At 39.2% G+C, this 8785-nt stretch overlaps 1 long non-coding RNA gene across 1 annotated transcript; it reads right to left on the reverse strand.

The window, feature by feature from the left end:
* Nucleotides 1-403: 403 nt before the first annotated feature.
* Nucleotides 404-4325, reverse strand: LOC129412134 (uncharacterized). The gene is made up of 5 exons (XR_008633589.1): nt 4187-4325; nt 3651-3829; nt 1218-1405; nt 581-665; nt 404-511 (listed from the first exon to the last, which is right to left on the reverse strand). It is a non-coding gene; the product is annotated as an uncharacterized LOC129412134 (long non-coding RNA).
* Between the last annotated feature and the right edge of the window lie 4460 nt (nt 4326-8785).

Below are 8785 nucleotides of genomic sequence, written 5' to 3' on the forward strand. Positions count from 1 at the left end.
TGTATGTATGTATGTATGTATGTATGTATGTATGTATGTATCATGTATGTATGTATGTATGTATGTATGTATGTATCATGTATGTATGTATGCATGTATGTATGCATGTATGTATGCATGTATGTATGTATGTATGTATGTATGTATCATGTATGTATCATGTATGTATGTATCATGTATGTATGTATGTATGTATGTATGCATGTATGTATGTATGTATGTATGTATGTATGTATGTATGTATGTATGTATGTATGTATGTATCATGTATGTATGTATGCATGTATGTATGCATGTATGTATGTATGTATGAATGTATGTATGTATGTATGTATGCATGTGTATAAGTATAAGAGGTATAAATAATAGGTGGTGTTAATATAATATATAATACAATATAATATTTATTTTATATTATTTAATTATTTATAGGTAGATATACTTTAAACAGTACAAGACAGTAGTCCAGTTCAGAAGCGGGTGTAGAGAGTGTTATGGTCCATTTGAGTTACTGTAATTCAAAAGTTCAAGTTGAGTTATTATGATCCAGAAGAGTCATGAAAGGATTAATGTGTCGTACCGTGATCATGAGGAGAACGTGGAGCTCCTCATCCAGCTGTGGATTGTTGTACTGCAGCAGAATGATCCAGTGGAAAAAAACTGACCTAAAACAGGGTGAGTAAAACAAAAATTAGCACAGAAATAAATAAAATTAACTTCACTTTAGCTAAAGTAATAAATCATTACTGCTAATAAATAAAAATAAATAATTCAATGCCATTTTTAAAGCAATATTCATAATCAATAAACATTTGGTTATTATTTCATCAATAATAATGAACTCAAGTCAACATATGAAAACGTAGTGCATTTATCATAACGGAGAAATAAATATTCGAGTGTTTTGTTGTTTAACAGGGTCAATTCAAAACAACCACTGCTGCTTAGACTTTGTGCTCAAAAGTAATAAAAACAACTCTATAAATGTCTAAGGTGGAAAAACTAGTGTATTATTTCAATACTGGTGTTTTTAGCGAGAGGTTTGGTTTGGGTAGAAACTAAAATAAAGCAGAGATTAAACTAAAAAGTCTGTTTGTTGGTCGCGCTGACTGCATTTATCTGTGTGCGTTTGCATTAACTTAGCTGTACTTGTATGAGTGTTCACAGGTTGAAGAGAATCGTAAAAATCTTTTGAAGGGAAAAGTTTCGTCACTCACCGTTGAGCAGATGTTGAGATGACTGACAGATGAACAAATCCGTCTGGTAATCTTTGTTAGATCTGCTGTGTTAAAAGTTTCCACAAGCGATGGTCTCACCGGAGGACAGGAGCAGGACGATGTGTAAAGAGACGACAGAACTTAAAGGAAGTTGTCCCGCCACAATAACCATGCAACAGGAAGTGGGGCTAATTGACGTGGGTTACATGAAGCAAAATGAGAACAGGTTTTCTTTGGAAGTCCATTAGCTTAGCAAACACTTTCAATAAGTGCATATTGGATGGGCAGGATTAGTCGACTAATCAATAAATGATCATTAAGAATTTTGTCGATTACGTTCATTTCTAATCGACAAACCGAATGTTTCTGTGTGTAGATATGAAGCTGCGTCTGACACAAACACTGGAGTTTCGGCCTCAGTCCCACGTTTGGGCTCTGGCTCCTTGGAGACTCTGTTCCTCTCAGTGAGTTTGTTTACATGAACATCAGTATCTCGGTTTTGTCATGGTGCATGTTTACGTAGTATCCCGGTTACTGCAACATAAAGAGCTGCACTAAACCTGCACAAGTACGATCTCTGAAAACATCACGACACACAGAACAGACTCACCTTCATCATCAACACCCCTCTGTCACAGAGAGAACACTCATATTCCACTGAGTCGTGTCCTTTAGTCCGACAAACTGAAGCACATCAGACACAAGGAAAGAACTGTTTTTATCAGAGACATTAGTTTATGTAAATGAGTCATGTGGTTTTAAGTTTTGTTTCTCTAAAACGTAAACAAGTATGTGTAAAGTTGAATGATCTGATCAAACAGTCTGATGTGGCTCTACGGTGGTTCTGGTTTTTATGTTGTAAAGTTGAGTTTACTTATGTAAGAAGATTTTAATAAAGAATCTGCTGCTGTTAAACTTATTTGGAAACGTTGGGTTTGATCTGCACAGTGGATCACAGCTCCTCACACTGGTTAAACCTCCTGATCTTCCGACGCTAAAGGAGCTCATGGTTTGTAATTTTCCTGGTTTATTAAATTAAGTTAATTTTTGCACTTGCACATTTGTAAGATTATGTCAAAAAAACAGCATACTCCATTTGATCATGTCACAGTGATATGAGTGTCCCAGTTTCTCAGTGTGCATGGAAACGCAGTATCAAAAAACTGACAGAACCGGGATATGGATAATAACCGGGACACTGAAGTACATGATTACAAACTCACTGTTATTTAGCAACGTCTCCTGTTGGTGAAAGTGCTCCTTTAACTAGGGATGGGCATTCGATGAAATTTTCTTAATCAATCGTCGGAAGAATTAACGATCGATTATCGATTAATCATGAACGTTTTTATATTAAAATGATCATCATTATTATTACTATCTGCACTAATCTGCATAAATAAATTCAATTTTACGACATATAAACCGTAACAACTGTGTAATTCAGTTTTGTTCAAATCTCACAGAAACAAAACTTAAAACCACATCACTAATTTACATAAACTAAGTGAAGATAAAACTATATATCTTTATTTATATAGCGCTTTCACAGACATTTCTGTCCCCAAAGACGCTTTACACTTTATTCAGCATTATTCATTCAGCATTCATTCATTCATACAGTATTATTCATTCACTCTACACCTGGTGATGGTAAACTACTATTGTAGCCACAGCTGCCCTGGGGCACACTGACAGAAGCGCAGCTGCCATGCCACTCGGCGCCATCGGTCCCTCCGACCACCACCATCACTCACACACACACCACTTTCATACTAGGCAAATTGGGCGAAGTGTCTTGCCTAAGGACACAATGACTGAATTGATTGTATTTAAGTGACCATGACTATCAACTGTTTATGGAGACCTATGCAGCATGTTTTGGGTTGATGGGGGAAACCGGAGCACCCGGAGGAAACCCATCCAGACACGGGGAGAAACATGCAAACTCCACACAGAAAGGCCCGGGCGACCCGGGGATCGAACCCAGAACCTTCTTGCTGTGAGGCATGAGTGCTAGTCACTACAGCTCTTGTGTCGCTGATGTGGTTCAACTTCTGTCAGATTAAAAGACATGACTCAGGTGAATACAGGTTAGTGTGACCAGATTTGTGTTTGTCAAAACCAGGACAGACAGGGGGGTGGGAAGTGGGGCCTCGTCATTGACATTGCAAGACTCACACTTGCCCCGAACGCAATGGAAAGTGTGGAATTTCTTGTACAAGTCATCGTTAAATCCTTCTGATGCAGAGACACATGTACAGACCTGTTTGGTCACGCTACGCACAGCAACATACATTGGGTTTGTCGATTAAAATTAACATAATAGATGAAATTCTTAATGATCAATTATCGATTAATCGATTAATCATGCCCATCCCTACCTTTAACGTCTTTAGAATTCACTATGGAAAAAAAATATCCCTCTCTTACCTCAGCCTTGGCAGTGAGTTTGTAGGTGTGGAGAAAGGATCACGTGCCGCTTTACGTGCCGTGTTTCCCGCGCTCCCTGTGGACTCTCCTTCCATGTCTCCGTGTCTCCGTGTCTCCGTGTCTCATGGGCGGTTCAGGGTCCAGAACCTTCTCCCACGTTCTCCCAGTGGGAATAAAACCTGCAGGACAGACCACAAAGATTATGTGGTTTTTTTTTTGTCCATGAATAAAAATAAAATTTCTCTAAATGAAATCGGAGCCGAGTGAAAAGGCTACGTGACTTCGCAAAAACACGAAATGGCGGCGGCTCAAACGTCCACACGGCTCAGTATTATCAACAATTTTACGTGTTTCTACATGAAATACACCCAAAACACATAGATATTAAATAATTTCAGGCTTTACAGTTAAAACAAAAGTACAGAGACACAAATCCGCAGTTTTCTACCGTCTACGTCAACTTTAAATTGGCTTTAATGACCTCGTTAGGGCAAAGTGCACCTCACAAAATGGGCAAAATATCAAACAAAACTCACCCAAACTGTCCTGGTAAAGCCTGTACCTCGTGTTTTGTTCACACTCCTCCTCCGGCCTGGTTAAATAACAGGTTTGTGCTGAAATCTTTAATATTTGTGTGGAGTTTGTGTCTCGGCTCCGGGTCTGCGCGGGCTCACGGGAGGGGGCGGGGCCTGACTAAAACTATCGATAACAAAAACGTTTTTGTTTGGTTTTTTTTATATAAAAATTAATAAAAGCCACTAATTCATTTTGCTAATAATATTTAGAATAATATTTTTAGTCACTTTTTTTTTTTTTTATTAAGGACAACATTTAACAAAATACAACAATCAAAATTTAACAAACTGCAATAATCAACATAAAAACAAAACACAAAAATATAAAGCAACACCCACAACAAATACAAAACAACAACAAAAAATGCATGCTCTGTAGTAACATGCTCTGTTACTACTGGGTATTTAAACACAAAATTGAAAACTGAAAAAACTAATTATTGGAGACAAATGAAAAGAAAAGAGAAAAGAAAATTGTTTTTAGTTTAGTTTTTTTTTTTTTTTTTTTTATTTTTTTGAAAATCCTTGTGTCATTTGTTTTTTTGAATTTTAATTTAGCACGAAAAACAATAAAATGGGAAAACAGTTTATTTCATTTTTACGTTTTAGTGTCTCGATTTCCAATATTAAAGTTAAAGTTTATTTCAAATCACACCAAGAGAAACGACCTGTGGCTGTGGCTCAGTCCGGATCAGTCTGGAGGAAACTGTATTAGATTCATATTTTATCATGTTTTTAATCAGCTTATTTATTAATATTTATTGACTTTTTCTATCTCTAAATTCTCAGTTCGTCCTGAGTTTGTAAAGTTGGAGTTTAGGAAAAGTCCCACACTCACCTGTCGCCCCCTGGTGTCTGCTGCAGGTACTGAACCAGGACTAAACCAGGTCTAAACCAGGTCTAAACCAGGTCTAAACCAGGACTGAACCAGGACTGACCCAGGACTAAACCAGGACTAATCCAGGACTGAACCAGGACTAAACAGAGACTCAACCAGGACTGAACAGGACTAAACCAGGACTGAACCAGGACTAAACCAAGACTGAACCAGGACTAAAACAGGACTAAAACACAGACTGAACCAGGAATAAACCAGGACTAAACCAGGACTATACCAGGACTAAAGTACCAGGACCCAGATCTTTTCCTTTCACATTCTTATGCTCATTTCTGGATTTTCTTTTTGGAGATTTCAAACTGAGACAGGGACACTTGCACCTGTCAGGACGTGGGCCTGTGCACCTGTCGCCTCGTGCAAACCCCCACCCCTCACGTGCACGCTCCTCTGCACGTGCACGCTCCTGTGGCTCAGATCCAGTCCGGTCCACGGCCTCGGGGACAAACTCACGTTCACTCTGCTCCAACGTGACGAGAACGAACGAGAAATATGGAAATAAAACTCCACAAGATTCAGACGAGACGTGACTCTGAGCGTCTGCTCCTCCGGCTCCGGGTCACAGGTTTAGAGAAGAAAATGATTTCACGAAACAACGAGACACGAGGCTCAGGGAGGTTTACTCTTTGGGGAAAAAAAATAAAAATAAAAAAAAATAAAACCACAAATGTGAAGAGTGCAGATGAAAAGTGTCAGTGTCTCTGAGTTAAACTCATCTCGTGTAAAACAATAAAAATGTGAAAACAGTTTATTTCATTTTTCTGCTTTAGTGTCAAGCAAAAAACAGATTTCCACCTCTATTTCCGATATTTAATTTAAAGTTTATTTTGAATAACACCAGTCCAAAAACTCTGTGCCTGTTTCAGTTGTGATATTTTATTCTCTGGTTTATTCGGAGGATTAAGGATTTACCTGAAAAATCGTTGGCAGTTTTGTGGACAAACATGTTTCTTCTTTTATAGAGACTCGTTCACTTTCACATCATAAACTCGAGATTCACACGGGATAAATCCAACCTGGAGATGTCTGGGAAATTGTAAATTACGGCCCCACGTCTGTGTTATTTGCAGCACATTCACAAACAGCAAAAAGTGAGAGTCAATTTGAACATTTCCTCAGAGTTTATCTGAGTCACTCTGTTCTAGAGTTAATTTAACATTTGTGTAAATGTTCATTAAGTAGAACTGGACCAAAGTTCCTGTTTAACCCCAAATCCAGAGTTAAATGAACGTTTAGAGAGTAAACAGATAACACTTTGTAGAGTTATCCAGATTTAACTCAACAACACACAGAGGAGTTTTATTTTGACACTTTATTTGAGTTAATTTAAGATGAAATTATGAATAAAAAACTGGTTCACACTGGTTCTACTCTGGAGGGAGTTTGAAGTGGTGGGAGGAGACAAATTAACACTAATGGAAGTTGAATTCACTTCAACCAAATCAACTCTGTCAAATAACCCCAACTCCAACACACATTTAACTTTCAAAGAGTTAAAATAAAACTTTTTGTGTTAAAAACAACTCTGAAATATTTTACCCTGAATTTTTAATCCTTCAGTTTTTTGCCGTGCGCTGAGCAAAGTCCGTAAATGATTCTATTTTACCGACACTGACACAGAGATTGAAAGAGAAAAGAAAAGAAAGAAAAAGAAAAGGTGCAATTACAACAACAGACACTGAGAAGCAGATTCACACGGTCGAGTGTCACAGACGTTTGTGTTTGGAGAAATTTAGTCGGTAATTTGAGGAGGAATTTTGACTTTACAAATGACAGACATGAAGGATTCACACAGGATTAAAATCTCAGGCTCCTCCAGCGAAAACATGAACGTAACATTTAATCACACTAGAACAGGGTTAAAGCTCCACTGCGGAACATTTCAACGTGAGAAAATCAACAAAAGCCCAGTAATCTGCGTCCTGTCGTCGTGGTCGTGATTCTTCTGAATGAATCTGCAGTGGAAAACCCTGAGACATGAGGCTCCGCACTCCGCCGCTGTCCCCCGGCGACACTTAAACCTCGTTAAACTAAATGAACGTGTCTTAATTACCCTGATCTCCTCTGAGCCAATCACAGCGCTCCCCCGTGTCCCCGTGTCCCCTCGCCGCTAACCGCCCGCCGCTAACGAGGACGATGATTTATGAAGCGCCTGACGCCAGCGAGAGTCTAAACGTGTGTCGGATTTAAAGCTCCACAAACATGAGCTGAAACACGTGGATCATTTGTGGAGTATTTAAAGTTCAGATTTCACTCTCTCGGGTGTGAACGCCTCTGTGACCTCTGACCTCTGGATTTAAAAACACAAATCACAAACTGGATCATGTTTGTTGGTGAAATTAGAGCTGGTTTGGTTCATTTCTTGAAACAGAAATGACACGTCCACACATCAGAGTAAATAAAAAGAAAATGTAAACAGGATCCTGAACTTACAGAATGACCAAGTCAAACTGATCTACATATCAAAGCCAAACAAACTGCACTGAAACACTCTGTGTTCCTTTTCTGGACCCTCCCCCACAGTTTGAGAACCTCTTCTTTTTTTCCTAACACAAAACTGAAAAAAGTGAAGGAAGATTTTTAAACCTGTTTTTCCAAACTGGAGTTTCATTCTTTTGTGGTTTTGCAGTGATATTTACCAGCCTCTGCACGTTTACCAAACCAAACGTATATATATAATATATCGTATTGTTTAATGTGATGATACAGTATCGATATCGTGGGCTGCTGTATCGATATATTTCCAAGAGTATTTTTTGCTATATTTTACTAAATTATTTTGTTACAGCTACAGTTTTGTTGTTTGGAAACTTGAAAGGAAACTTGTTTATGCAACAAATTGAACATTTTCACTGTTTTGATCAGTAAAATGTGTGTTTCGTTTCATTTTGCACAAGAAGTGGTTTAACAAACACTTAGTACCACATCCAACATTTCATCATTATTTTTTTGTTGAACCGTATCGATTTGAAATATATCATATCGAACTGAAAGTGCACTGTATCGGGATATGTATCGTATCGACAACTTCTTAATGACACCAGCCCGAACAAACACAGATGCATTTGTCACTTTTGTTAGACAAACTTCAGCCAAATGTGGCAGTAGGTCTGTTCTGTAGATCCGCTCTATGCTGTAGACCTGCTTTGTGCCAACACTGGAACACAAATTTAGACTGGTTTTTGCTTCACGTTTGGTCTTGTTCTTCTAATCAGCCGCACTGTGGGAGGGGCTTGTGTTGGCTGTACGCAGGAAGGAGCGAGAGCGTGAAAAGGCGAGGGGCGGCGTGCTGACGTGAGGCAGGTGGACAGGTAGGATGTTTAGGAAGTTGAACCTGCCCTGTGATGCACGCTGGTACACGAGGGCACACGCTGTCGCAGACGAGCCGTGCATAGGGAGCGTGTGTGTTTGTGATGCGCCGTAGAGTCTCCGCGGGTTTCAAATGAGCGCACAGGCTGCACTGAGACGCCCCACACGCTCCTGCACCCGCTACAAGTTTATTACCAACAGCAATGAAATATGATCACACTTGTGGAGTGTCAGACCTCGAGTGAGAGACAAGACCGAGTCCAAACACGAGTCCGAGACGAGACACGGACGATCTACCCACACGACCTTGGAGATCGACTGGTAGATCGAGATCGACGTATTGAGCACCACTGGTT

This window comes from Boleophthalmus pectinirostris, unplaced genomic scaffold, assembly GCF_026225935.1.
Source record: "Boleophthalmus pectinirostris isolate CB_2022bp ecotype Guang Dong unplaced genomic scaffold, ASM2622593v1 HiC_scaffold_7, whole genome shotgun sequence".
Lineage (NCBI taxonomy): Eukaryota > Metazoa > Chordata > Actinopteri > Gobiiformes > Gobiidae > Boleophthalmus > Boleophthalmus pectinirostris.